The sequence below is a fragment of the Nilaparvata lugens genome, chromosome 13 (genome assembly GCF_014356525.2).
Source record: "Nilaparvata lugens isolate BPH chromosome 13, ASM1435652v1, whole genome shotgun sequence".
Classification (NCBI taxonomy): domain Eukaryota; kingdom Metazoa; phylum Arthropoda; class Insecta; order Hemiptera; family Delphacidae; genus Nilaparvata; species Nilaparvata lugens.
In genome coordinates, this window is record NC_052516.1 from 18,984,155 (window position 1) to 18,998,499 (window position 14,345).

General features: G+C 35.8%; 1 protein-coding gene across 1 annotated transcript in view; it reads right to left on the minus strand.

Moving 5' to 3' along the window:
- The window catches only part of LOC111044036 (GTPase-activating protein), a 130,979-nt gene that overhangs the window by 82,850 nt on the left and 33,784 nt on the right, over positions 1 to 14,345 (minus strand). The window contains exons 11-12 of the transcript XR_005572794.1: positions 13,596 to 13,881; positions 10,138 to 10,637 (exon numbers count right to left, since the gene is read on the minus strand). The gene's annotated coding sequence lies outside the window, so the exon portion shown is untranslated. The remainder of the gene's footprint in view (positions 1 to 10,137; positions 10,638 to 13,595; positions 13,882 to 14,345) is intronic.

Genomic DNA, 14,345 nt, shown 5'->3' on the forward strand with positions numbered 1-14,345 from the left:
AGACGGCAATTATAGTATTTCTGAACCAATATATGTATGATAATTAATATATGTATATGCAAGACGGTTATTATAATATTTGTGAAGCAATTAGGATGTGGTTTGCATTTCGTAAGTAAAGCAGCGCTTAGGCCAGATATAGTGAGGTTTACTTTGAACTGTTAGTATTACTTATGAAGTACACCAACGCTTCCCCTTAGGCAGGTGGTGACAGTTTGAAGTGAATTCCACAGCAGAAGGTCGTCGAGTGGAAGGTTGAGTCAAATTTAAAGACCTACGCTTCTGTCTGGCAAGATTGTACAAAAATGTTACAGAAGATGATGATGATGATGACGAAGAAGAGAAAAGGAGGAATAAAAGGAGATGTAGGAGGTGGAGAGAAAAAGAAGGAAGAGAAGGAGATGTACGAGATTGAGAAGGTTGTGGAAGATGATGATGACGAAGAAGAGAAAAGGAGGAATAAAAGGAGATGTAGGAGGTGGAGAGGAAAAGAAGGAAGAGAAGGAGATGTACGAGATTGAGAAGGTTGTGGAAGAGGAGGAGGAGGAGAAGAAGAAGAAAAAGAAGAACGAAAAGGAGATGTGGAGGATGGGGGAAGGTTGTGGAAGAGGAGGAGAAGGAAGAAAAGGAGATGTAGAAGATGGAGGAGGTTGTGGAAGAGGAGAAGAAGAAGACAAGGTATTGAGAAGGTTGTAGTAGAGGAGGAGGAGGGGAAGAAGAAAAGGAGGTGTAAGAGATTGATTGATTGATTGATTGAGTACTTTATTTATGTAGATTACAATATATACTGGCTTATACACTTATACAATAGCTTACAATACAGCAAAGTTTTAGATGAATTTACATAACATAAACTATGAAAATAATATTATTGAACTGTACAATGATATGAAAAAATCAATTTGGAATAACTATACAATATTATATTGTAATGCATCTACATAGATTGGTGGAGCTTTGGACACATCAATGTCCATTCTTTGGAAAGAATATTAAAAATATCCTTCCCAGTAACTCTCTACCAGAGATGGAGGAGGAGGTGAAGAAAAAAAAGAAGGAAGAGGAGATGTAGAGGACGGAGGAGTTGGTGGGAGAGGAGGAGTAGAAGAGAAGGAAGAAAAGAAGATGAAGTGATGGGGAAGTTTGTGGAGGACGAGGAGAAGGAGAAGAGAAGGAGAACGAGAAGGAGAAGAGAAGGAGAAGAAAAGGAGATGTGGGAAATATAGGAGGTGGTGAATGAGGATGAGAATAAAAGAAGGAAGAAAAGGGAGGAAAGAGATGGAGGAGGTAGTTGATGAGAAGGAGGAGAAGAAAACAAGGACGAAAATGAATGTTTGAGAAGAGATAGGAGGAGGATACGTAGAAGGTGATTCATGAGAAGAAGGAGGAGAGGAAAAGTAAGAAAAAAATGATGATTGAGAAGAGATAGGAGATTGATTTGAAGAGAAGAAAAGAAGAGGGAGGGAAAGATGATGTGGAGAAGGAGAATGAAAAGGAGACGATAGAAAAAGATGAAGAAGTAAGAGAACGATAATGGAGGAGTTGAAAAAGAAAAGAAAGAATAAAATAAATGCTTGGGATAGGAAATGATTTGAAGAAAAAAAATGAGAAGGAAAAGATGATGCGGGGGAGATAAAAGATTCAAGATTGATTTGAGGAGATGAAAAGGTAAGTAAAACTCTAGTGATAATTAAGGAGGAGAATGGGGAAAAAGGGGAGGTGACAGGGGAGGGACTGGAGAAGTATGGAGAGGAAGAAATAGAAGATTTCAATAAAGAAGTTAACAAAATTCAACAGAAGAAATAGTCAAAAGAAAAGTTAATGTGAATGGAAGAAGGAGATGAAAAGTAATTGAGAGATTCAGAGATAAGATGTACGATGGAAGCACAGGAAAAAAAAGTCGAAGAAGAGTCGAGAAGAACAGTAGAAGAAAAAAGGTAGAAGAAGGTGAAAATGGTATAAAACAATATTGGAGGAAAAAATAAGATGCGAAGGAGAAGATGAAGAGGAAAAAGATGAGAGTCAAAGAAAGAATAAATAGATAAAAATGAGAACCATATAAGTTAGAGGAACAATAATAAGAGAAACTATGGAGAAAAGTAAACTATGAAATGGATGAGTGAAACAAAGAAGGTAAATAAGAATCTAAGTAAAGAAAGACTGATGATAAGCTTGAAAAGACAGAGGAAAAGGTGAAAAATAAAAATACGATGGAAGATGAGAGACAACAAAATGTGAGTAAAGTTTGTAGATGAAAGATGGAGTGAATGAAGAAAATCGAGGTAGACAAGAAAAAAAATAAAGAAGAAGAAGAAGAAAATGAAAAAGAAGAAGAAGAAGAAGAAGAAGAAGAAGAAGAAGAAGAAGAAGAAGAAGAGGAAGAAGAAGAAGAAGAAGAAGAAGCAATTAATGACGTTAGTAACCTGTTATATGGATCGAAACATGTATGGAAGAGGTAGACAACCTACTGCATTCTATTATGTACCACAATTTTCACTCAATTTAGATAAAGACAGATGATGAAAAAATAGAAGAGATGATAAAGTAATACTTCTCCGAACATATTCTCTATTATTCTGTCTCTGTCTCTCTTATTCTGCAACAATTATTGTTCAACTCTTTTCCTTTCAATCTCTATCTCTCTCTTCAACTTAAAGAAATAGAAACATTTTTCTCTCGCTCACTCTCTTGATCATTATTCCTTTCTCATTCTTCCAGGTAAATTCTCATTTTTTTTCTCTCTCTCTTCCACTTTTCAATATATATTTTCTTCTTATTAACCTTACTTCTTGCTAACTCTGTTAATCATTCTTTCCCCCACAATCTTTATTGTAAATATTCATAGTGAGTACAGTATTTATTACTTTCTCACTCTTTTCCTCTCAACCTTTCACTCCCTCAGTCTCTCTCTCTCTCTCTCTCTCTTACCTCAATCTCCTTCCTAATCAATGATTCCCTATCACTCTTTAATTCTCTCACCCTTTCACTCTCTCTATCTCTCTCTAGGTTTTTCAAGACCTAGCATGTAACAAATAAATCAATCAATCATCTCTCACTCACTCACTCTCTCTCTCTCTCTCTCTCTCTTTCTCTCTCTTTCGTAATCAATCTCTCCTTCTCAATCTTTATCGTACACATTCACAGTATTACTTTCTCTCTCTTTTTCTCTCTCTACCGCTCAATATCTCGTTCTCTCTCCTGGAATGATTCACTGGTCTACTCAGAATCACCTGATTCTTTGAGTCATCCTATCGTCTGATGTCTGGAGAATGTGATATGACTCATAAGAGTCACACATGCTCATGCTCTTGACATTTAAGTGCCTTTTTTCTGGAGGCGTCGCCTCTAAATATAGCAATAAAACAAAGAAAACTGTTGCTCAAATCTACGAAATCATAAATACTGAACAAAAATTATATTCGTGACGAAACATTTTTTCTTTTTTACAATAGTACTTCTAACTTACTTGTAAAGTCTGAGTGACAACACAGACACATACTTAACAGGTTAGTTGAAAGTAATTCTAATCTTGATGAAAAGAGGTTTGCAATGCGTAAGGGGTGGAACTTTACATATATTTCTTATTGCCCTCTTTTGTAAAATAAACAAAGAATTAGCATCATTGTAGTTTCCCCCATAATACAGTACCACAGGAAAGATGAGAGTGTACATAACATTCTATACCAAGAACATTTTATACTGATTTCAGTATTGATATCTATCATAGAACTGCCAAAACCGTTAATATGAGAAAAATATCCACTCATTCCGGATTTTTTTCAACAATCAAATCTCACTTTACGAACATATTTTTTCATGAATTGTTTACAGCAGATGAAATAGAAAATTCTATTGTACATTTCAAGATCATGTAATAATTTTTATAATAAGGGTTTACCGAGATACATAGCTTTGAATATAGAAATTGGCCATTTCTTATGTATACCAAGATTTTCAATTTTTGTGCTTTCTTGTAAAAATAATAAATAAAAGTTAAGAGTGCGATTGAAGCACACCATAATATGTTTCCATAAAGTATAATTCGCAGCTTCAGTATCTATAAGAATATATATAACTATCTATCTACCTTCTTTTTAATGACTATATTAGGTTGGCACCAAGTTGAAGATTTAAATGCATTTATCGCGGAAAAATTGATTGGGAATTCCTACTTCAATCCTGGGAATATTATATTACTAGCCGTGTTTTTACATTAGCTATAGTAAACAGTAATTATATTTTTTTTATTGTGTATCAAAAAATCCTAATAACTGTTTAATATAGCTATGTACACTCACATCTTTCCTACGGTACGATATTATGGGGAAACTACAAAGATGCTAATTCTTTGTTTATTTTACAAAAGAGGGCAATAAGAAATATATGTAAATTTCCACCCCTTACGTATTACAAACCTCTTTTCATTAAGCTTAGAATTATGTGTTTACCCTGTATTTTTATATTTCAATGTTTATTGTCCGTGAAAACCAATGTTATGTCCTTTTCTAGTCATTCTGAAATTCATTCCCACAATACCAGAAGTAAATTGAACCTGAGAAATGAATATTGTCGGTACAAATCCAGTCATGTGTGCAATTAGATACTTTAACCAATTATTACCATTAAACATTAGAGACTTTTGGCTGTGGAAGATTTTAAATTAAGAGTTAGAGATTTTCTAATTAGAAACTGCTTTTACAATCTGAATGAATATTTTAGCTTTAATAGATATGAATAATTTTTAAATTGTGATGAAATTGTTATATTATGTACATGTATAACAATGATTGTGATTTTTATGACGTGGCCTATACTTGTTTTATACTTGTCGTTGGCAATAAATGGATTTGATTAGATGATAGCCTACTATTGTAAAAGTGAAAAAAAGTGTTTCATGGAGATCAGTAATTATTTACCAATAGGGTAATTCAAATTCCGGTAAACACCTAGAAGAAATATAATTAAAAGTTATCCTTTATAATTTGAGATGTTCAATACTGCAGAAATATTACATAAATGAAGATTGGAATGTTTTCCTTATAGGATACTGTTGACTGGACTATTATTGATTTTAAATGAGAAATAATAAAAAATAGGCTATTGTTTGAGCTGATATTGGAAATAATACTGAACACGATGCTTAGCTTAACTTAACCTGAGATCAGTCGTAAAATGATCAAACTTGATTGCCATTTGTGGAAATCATCTACAAAAAATGATATAGAATCAAGATCTAGAAGATTTTTTTTTATATCCAGATTTTACAACTTTTTGAAGTATGCTAGTAGGCCCACATCAAGATCTTTTCATAGAATGAATACTGGAATCCTTTGATAGTGATCCAAGGTCCCAACTATACCAGCGTAATAGACGGATTTTTAGCTCGTTTACATGATGCATGGTCTCTTATGAGGAAAACTATACGAGCCCCATAAGAGGCCATGTATTCTGAAGATTTCGCTTATATAGTTCAAGCTTAAATAAAATAGGTTGATTGAAGTTTTTAAAAACCCCAAATGTTAATATAATAGATACTGATAAATTTAAAAAGTAAACTGAAATAGAATAGATACATTCTTTGAAATACTAAATACTGGAATAGAAAATGTTGAATATATTAGGAATACAATATACGGTTAGGCCACTCAATATTTTCAGAAGATACCATTTAACTGTAAATTTACTTCAATTATAAAATGAGTGATCCGTGTTCTAGTGAATAGGGTGCTTGTGTAGCAGCCTTGAGATCACCGGTTCAAACCCGCTTATCACCAAAAGCAAAAGTTTTTGAACAGGGTCACTCCCGTGTTATCGGATGAGCACGTTAAACTGTCGGTCCCGCCTAAAGTATGACAGTCCTGAGGCCCATTGACAGCTTAAAAGATATATTCAGGCGAGGTGGAACTTCCGTCAGGAACTCCCCACCAATAAAAGCCATATGAATATTATTATTATTAATTATAAAATAATTTATTTATTCATTTCCATTAAATTAGATTTTAATTCTTAAATGCACTAGTGCCCTTTCACTTATATTTTTGTAGACACGACATGGATCAGCCATTATGCCACTATCAAGTGTCAAATAAAATGATTAGGAAGTCAATATTTGAAACACAGATTTTATTACAACAATGAAACCATCAAACAAATCGACTAGTACCATACTGATCCTCTATTTTGACATTGATTTCGTCTATCCTCTCCCGTATCAACTTCATGCTTTCCGGGTGGAAATCGCCCAAATGACTCCAGTCGTTGTAGTCCAAGTAGGCTATGCAACAGTTGGAATGTGCAATGTAGTTGAATGCATGTCCCACAGTAGGATCAATCCCTTGCGCCATCCCAAAAGAGTCCCAAGGCTCTAGAATCTCAACAGTTACTGCGTTCGAATTGTTCATCACTACTATCCCATCCACCACAAAATACATGCAACCGTTACGGGAGAAAATTTTGACAATTTTATCACCCGGCTGCAACCATAACACTTTCAAACACCCGATAACCTGTCTCAAAAAATCGCTGTTACATCCGTAAAACACAATATTAAAGTACACGTGTTCCCCGAACGCATGGTTCCTAACAGCCGCTTGAATGTGGTAGGGCAGTATGAAAAACAACTCCGGTACGGGACTATCTTGGAATTTGTACCAATTGTTCTCGAAAGTATGGTTGACTTTGGAGAAAAACCGATAGGCGACCCGCTGATTCCTCATGAACCTCAAGAAAGTCGTGCTCCTCCTCAAAAAATCAGGGTAACAAAACCGTGACCTACATATGCAAACATACACATAACCTAGAAATACAGCGAAAATAAATGGGGACAACAGTTTGTACACAACGTTAAAAATTAACATGTACTTAGTCTTGGGAAACATGGACGCAGTTTTGATATTGTGGGGGAGGTGTATACCTATAATAAAGGCGACGCATTTCAGAAAGTGAATCTGTTTGAAAAGGTTGTCTCCAACATCCACGTATTTCTCCTGATCAGCCCACAAACAGTACAATAACGCCGATAACGAAACTATAAATAAGCCTGCCAAATTTAGAAGAACTATAGCAAAAATAAATTTAGAATGTTTTTTCGCCAAGATATCTTTCATAGATCGTTTACAAGTTTTCATCCAATGATACCGAACGTACAATAGAGCGAATAAACGGTTGATCTTCAGTATGTAGATCAAGAAATTATCCACACCAATCAGGAGAAAAAACGAATCTACAGGGAAACTGATGAATATATCGAATAGAATACTGAAATTCCGGTTTTTCACAATGGGTAGATTCGATTTCACATGGGGACTGATTTTCTGTTGTCTGAAAAATATGTTGATAATTTTCAGAAAATCTATCGCATAGTAGGTACAATAAAACATGTAGGAGTTATCATATGTTGTCAAACAGTAGACAGTGAGACTGCAGGATAGAGTGCAAAGGAAAACAAAGAATTCTGTCCAAATTAATAGAACCGTTTTAGGTGGACTTTGGATGATGTGTGGTGGGGTGAAATCGTGGAAAGATATGTTGGAATGCAGGAATTTATGAGTGTAGTTTTTGGCCTTTTTGGGGCTGAACCGGGAGGTAGGTTTGAGCGGAGGTGATCCCCGATGTTTAGATGGTTGTTCTTGGGAATTTCGGTCAGTAGCCTCAACCAACATATCAAATTTTCGTTCCTCCGTGAAAAACTTCTTTAGCTTGGGAATATGTAACAGAACTTTCCTGTGCAGATCCAGTGACGAAATTACAAGTGTCTCTACAAAGGAGGCTGCCACGAAGGAGAACCTCTGATGACACCACGAAAGCTGCCCAATGGTCCCAAAGATAGACCCTGGACCGACTGTCCCCACATAACTCTTCTGCGAATCAAAAATATGCACATACCCTTTCGTTACGAAATAAAGCTCGTTGATAATATCCCCACTGAGTATTATGTAACATTTGAAGGAAAAGTATCTGATACTAACGTTGTCGAAAAGTTTATCGAAAAACATGTAGGGGGCATGTTCGTGAAGTATGTTATTCTTCAACAAATTTTGAACGAATACTTGAAACAAAATGTCTGTTCTGGAACAGCTATTCAACGGTTTCAAGATGTTAATCAAATTCAGACTCCTATTAAAATTCCACATTGAGGACAAGTACGATTTTGTCATTTTTTTAATATCCTCGGGTACTTCTAGAGTGTTATAAAAATGCAACAACCTTTCAACCTTTATACAATACTGATATTCAGCGTGATTTATATCCAACACTGTATTCACAAAAACTGATGTGTACAGTAGAAACAGAAACAAGCCAAAAACTGGGCCAAAAGCTGATGTTAAAACCTCAGTAGGGTTGTGTGCCACAAGGTTCTGTAAAGCATTACACATAATCGTAGTGATTGCAAAGTAGGCCGAATATAGATACGCTTCAAAACTGGTAATCAACAATGGTTTCCCTCCCCATTCCACAGAGCGCGCCACTGAACTGATCAAAGTATCTGCATCACATTTCAGACAACTTGAAAACAGCGGATTGTCAAGATTTATATTCTCCCTCAACTCACAACTAGATACCAACACCAACGAACTCAAAGCATTCAAAATCAGACACAATATCACAATGAACTGTATGAAAGTCAAAATCACCTGGTACCGTTTGTATTTTCTCTCCAAATAGTTCATGCCTTTCACAAAGCGGTAAATCTGTAGTAGACGGTTGTAAGTTAGAAGGAGACGTACGATTTGTTTGTCGGATATGGGCAGGAATTCGAAAGGTATAATCGTGAAAATATCAAGACACATACTGTGTTCTAAATAGTGTCTCAAAGCCTTACCTCGCCTGGTAACTAGTATACCAGTGACGGGATCGTAGAACGCTATACAGGATTGTAGGTAAATTAGGAGGACATTCAAACCTATCAGAACCAAATTGATTACTGTGATTTCAGGCATATAACAATTGACCAGCACTGGTTGTAAGGGGTAGAAAATGAACGCGGAAATAGCTAGAGCAGCGTGGAAAAACTGCAGTTTATAAACAAACTCAGAATGTGGGTGAAAGGATGTGTTGGTACGCACCAGGCTCACAATACGTCTAAACATGTTGGGAATGTTACGTGTTATACTGAAATGTAGAAAAGAAGGTTGGTAAAGGTGAACAGAGTCGAGAAATACAGATTTCTCCGACAAAAAATCAATGACTGGTTGATGAGTATCTGCGCGTTCCTTGTTCTCCTTAGCAATCATGTCTCTGTACAACTCCATCATGTATTTGATAGGTTCAGTGCCTTGGTGATTGTTGGATACATACCGTTTGAATTTCTGTCGATCCAACACTATAACCTCAGCATCCGTCTCACAGATAATGGAACGCATGTAAGGTAAATTGAAACAAACCTCCAGTACCCCTACTCCATGACCAGGTCTCAACCGTTTCTTAACCTCCACCCCATCTTCGAATGCTTTTAAAACTCCGTTTATGATAAAATACATGCATTTTGGTGGGTGGAATTGCTTCACTATCACCTGGTTACTAGGTATAGTCATCAGTTGAAAATGGTTGGCAAGCCTCATAACCAGATCACGCGGCATTTCTAGAAATATAGGGTGTTCCATGATGACTTTCATGAAGACGTTACTTTTGAGAATCATGCCCAACGAGGACGGCATACCGGGTAGGAACACTTCATGCCTCAAGAAATACGCGTACTTGTACAGTTTGTACTCAGAACTATGTTGGAAGTGTGTTGTCACCTGAGACATTCTTGGAGTATCCTTTGTCATCATCAGCAATGATTTCACATTCTCGTTGAACTTGAACTGTTCCTCCTTACTGAAAGCTTTGATGGAGATCAAACTACTCAGGATGTAGATATTCATGAAATAACTGACAAACCGTATCAAAGCGTAGGGGATCAGTTCTTTCAGATGCACCTCTTCCATCACGGACAACGAAATTGTTCCAAAATAGTAGGAGCTTGTTTTGTAGAGGCCTAGGATGAGCAGTTGATGGGAGAAGAGTCCACTGTGAGGTTCACCTTCGGTGTTTATGAAAACTTCACTGGAAAGACAGGTGTAATCGTTGGCACAGAGCATAGCAAAAAGGAGACAAGTTGTGATGTAAAGTAAGTAAGCAAAGTAGACAACATACTTGATTAATCTCCGCCAGTAGAATTGGTACTCGGTTTGTATGATCCATTTCTGCTCCAGGAACAACTCTATCATGTAGATTTTGAACAACTGGTTCACCTGTGTTAAAGGCCTCAGGTTTTCATGCTCGTCCATGATCACATACGAGAACAAAAACAGCGGAAGTGTGGACACCAGATCGATGACAAACAACGGCTGCTGTATGAGGTGATAAATGATCTCACTTATCTCAATCGACATGCCGCGTTTAGTTTGGACACTGGTGGACACCTGCAGAAGAATGTCGAGCATATAAATGATGAGATAAATGACGGGGTAGTAGCGCATGAAGGGCGTGTAGGAACAGGAGAAACTGAAGGAGTAGGGCAGGTAGATGGCCAGGAAACAGACGGACAGGAAGATAAGTTTGTACCAGAACTGGTGGACCCGGGAGTTGGGCTGGAAGATGAACGGGAAGGAGAGCTTCAGGAGAACGGGATCGGCGACACTTTCGGATCCAATCTAGAGAAAAGAAGAAATGAATTTATAGAATAAAATTCTCATGAATTAAAAAACAAAACAAATAGATACAATTGATTTCTTTAGTGATGATAACTTAATTCAATTGAATGATATAGTATTATACGGTAGAACACTCAAATCAACATATCTAAGGCTCAACTCACACTACCTCGACTCAATTCGTATGACTCTAGTCGAGGATACTCCAGTCTCTCGACCTTACGCTTTTTTTGCTCACTACTTCAGTTCCATGCTACTCCATTTTCTAACCTCAATTTATTGAAAATATAATTTGTCACTTCTTAGCATGTAACAAATTTTATAATAATTATTATGAATATTATTGTGCTATCTAATTCTTATTATTGTCTTATCTAAAATGATAGAACATCACTTTCAAAAACATAACCTCACTTTCATTAAAAATGCATGGTACTACGCAACTCTCGACTGGTCTGAGTGTCACCATTTGAAAACATATGCTGCGCCGAGAAGAGACTAGAGTCTCTTCTCGACTTGAGTCGCGTAAGTGTGAGTTGAGCCTAAGACTCATGATAATGAGTGTTTCATTCAGGACGCAACTCAAAGTTTAAAAAGATATTAGTAATACAATGGAACCTCGATATCGTACATCTCAAAAGACAGCACAAAAATGTACTATTTCGAGGTCTGTACTAAATTGGGGTGTACTATATGGACGATAGTCCGTGCAAACCTTAGTTTGCAGCACGGGGCTTTGGACAATGTAATTTAAATATAACAATAGGAGCAGACTGTTGTCGTTTTTATGCTGATTCTATCTTTTTCGCTGGTTCTTTCAGACAATTAGCTTACAGGCTCTCTGGATTCTGTGAAATCTAGCAGCACTGTACTCCATGTTTGGATAGACTATAGTATTATTATTTCATTTTTGAATCTATATTTTTGAGCAAAAATAAAAAAGATACTAGTAGCTCTATGGCAATTTTTTTATAAAACCTGGTTCTGTTTAATAAAACTCTTAAAAACTGATTAGTGATTGAAAATTTCTTATTTGCCTTTTCTTCATTGTGGAGAAATACCACAACATGAGTCATAATAGTGAATCTATCACACAGCCTATTTTTCAAGAAAATGAATCTATATTTTCACAATATAGAATCTATATTTTCACAATCTAGAATCTATATTTAACCATTGCTTGACTAAAGTGATCTCACTATAATATAATTATTGAGAAAATACTGTGAACATTTTTGCACCAGTTTCTATTTTGATTTGTGTTTGACAAATCTACCTTCTATTTTGACTACACATTTTTTGTAATTATTATTGTTCTGCCAATGCCGACTTAATTATAATGTTTTTCAATGTTTCCAGCAGGAAATATTTTTCTTTGACTTGAATTTTCTTGATAATCATTGGAACTGGTAACATAACTTTCTTGTTAAATAAAGAACGAATAATAATAACTTCATTTGGACTGTATTACCCATAAAAATTCGGTAGAGAAACAGTTTTGGAGTAATCCTGTTGTTTCTCCCCCAATCACTGATTTGACCATGGAGAAAATATATCATATTGAGAAGATATTCCATGGTATAAGGCGTTTATGTTCCAAATTTCACTGTCAACTGAAGCCGATAGTCATAGTCTTTTTCGTGAAGCTATGTGACGCTGGTAGGCTCTACTACTTTGCCGATCTAACACTCTCCAAAACAGTAATAATAGACAGTAATCGGCTTGAGTTGGCAAAAAAATCAGCTTGAATTTTTCAACATAAACGACCTACACCATGGAATATGTAGGAACTTTACAGAACATTTGATAACAAATAATCACAAGTTCACAGTTGAGGAGAATGTTGAGTTTCTGTATGTTAATAACAAAGGCAGATCTTTGAATATTCTAGAGACTTAAGAAATAACAAGAGTAATTAAGGACAATTCGCAGTATATTTTTAATTACCAGATTCATTTCAACCAATACAACACTATGAATTTAGTTTTATCATAACATTGTTAGCATACAATTGCATCAACATTAGTCGATAGTTTTTCTATTTATATATTTGTTTTATTATCTCAGTAACTACATTTAGCGCTAGTTTTTTAATAAATTTTATATCACCATTTCAAACAGGTCTAGTACCTCGAGATGCAAATACTCAATTGGCATCGAATTTTATTTTGTATTTCTAAGATGTTGTAATTTTATATTTCTGCCAATAAAACATTTCATTTATTTTTTCTTGTTTTCTTGGTTTTTATTTTGTACTGAAAGTCAATTCTGTTATCATGGCGAGTCAGTTGCTTAAAACGCCATTTTGTGACGTTTCTGTTATACCGTTAAGTGGGAGGAGACTGTCTAACTGGGCCAATGGCAGGAGTTCATGCCCTTGACCAATAGCAGTACTCTCCTAATAGTATAAATTCTGCTGCGCTTGTATTTAGTTTTAGTTTATCGGAGATTGACAATGGTGTAACAACCGAAAACGGTCTTTTTAACTTTCAAAGAAATCTGTGGTTTTTGAGACAATTTCTTAGTCTTTTTATTTAATATGATAGAGTGGCCGTAGTCGAGTGGATCAGATGGCTGGCTTTATGATTCAGAGGCCCGGGTTCAAATCCCGGCCCGGGCAAGATATTTATCTCCGGCCACTCCCGTGTTTCGAATGGACATGTTAAGCTGTCGGTCCCGGCAGCCTACAAATGCAGTCGTTAAGTCATGTCAGAGGCCCTGAAATTGATCAGTTGCGACCTGAAAACTCTGACACCAGACCTGAGCCATCCAGGTCACACGATATTATTATTATTATTTATTTATTTAATATGATTAATTAGGCTACCACAATATCAACTTCTCAACTACACAAAAAGGAAAAATATATTCTTATGCAACTTTTGTTCAAGATTTGACTGTGTTTTTGTTAATAAATAAATTAAAAGTATGAATGAAAATTTACTACTGATCCCATACCTGCGGCACAGCAAGCTGTCCTAGAAAGCTGAGCGTGTGACTGGCATGAATATACCAATTCTCGAGTCCACTGATGGCGTATTCCTCACTCTTAGCACTAGCCTCCGAGTCGTGGTTCAGCTGCATCTTGAATTTGAGCCAATCGGTCGAAGTCACCAGCTGCTCTTCGAGTCGCAGCGATTTCTTCACTTTGGCTTTAATCATGCCGTTCAGTCGATCCAGCAACTTTGCGTTTTGGTAGCGCTGTTTCACCGTTTTCATCGCTTCTTGGAAGTTGCGCTTGAATCTGGAAGAGTCGGAATGAGGAATAAATATTTATTTATTCAATCACAAAAAATCACTAGTTTCGTAACCTTGTTATATTTTATAAAACACGTCTAGTTTTGAGCACTTATGTCATTCTCAAGTGTAAAAATAAACCATTTGTAAAAAAAATGTTGAAAAAGGTAAAACTAAATAAACCCAAGTGTAAAAAAACCCGATTCAATGTTGTGAAGCTTGTCTTTTATATGCAACAACTTGAATAAATGAAATTTGATTGATTGACCCTATAAACCTACTATTCAAGAAGCCCTTTAAATATACTTTATGGCTTATTTATTTATCCATTTGAACAAAATTACTCATTAAAATTATATTGAAAGGCAAAGGAACAGGCAAACCCTACAACATTGCTCTCCCAAATTCAGATTAATATAAGTTATTTATCATAATGGAATAGGAATCTTGAATTAGAAAACTTTCAATACT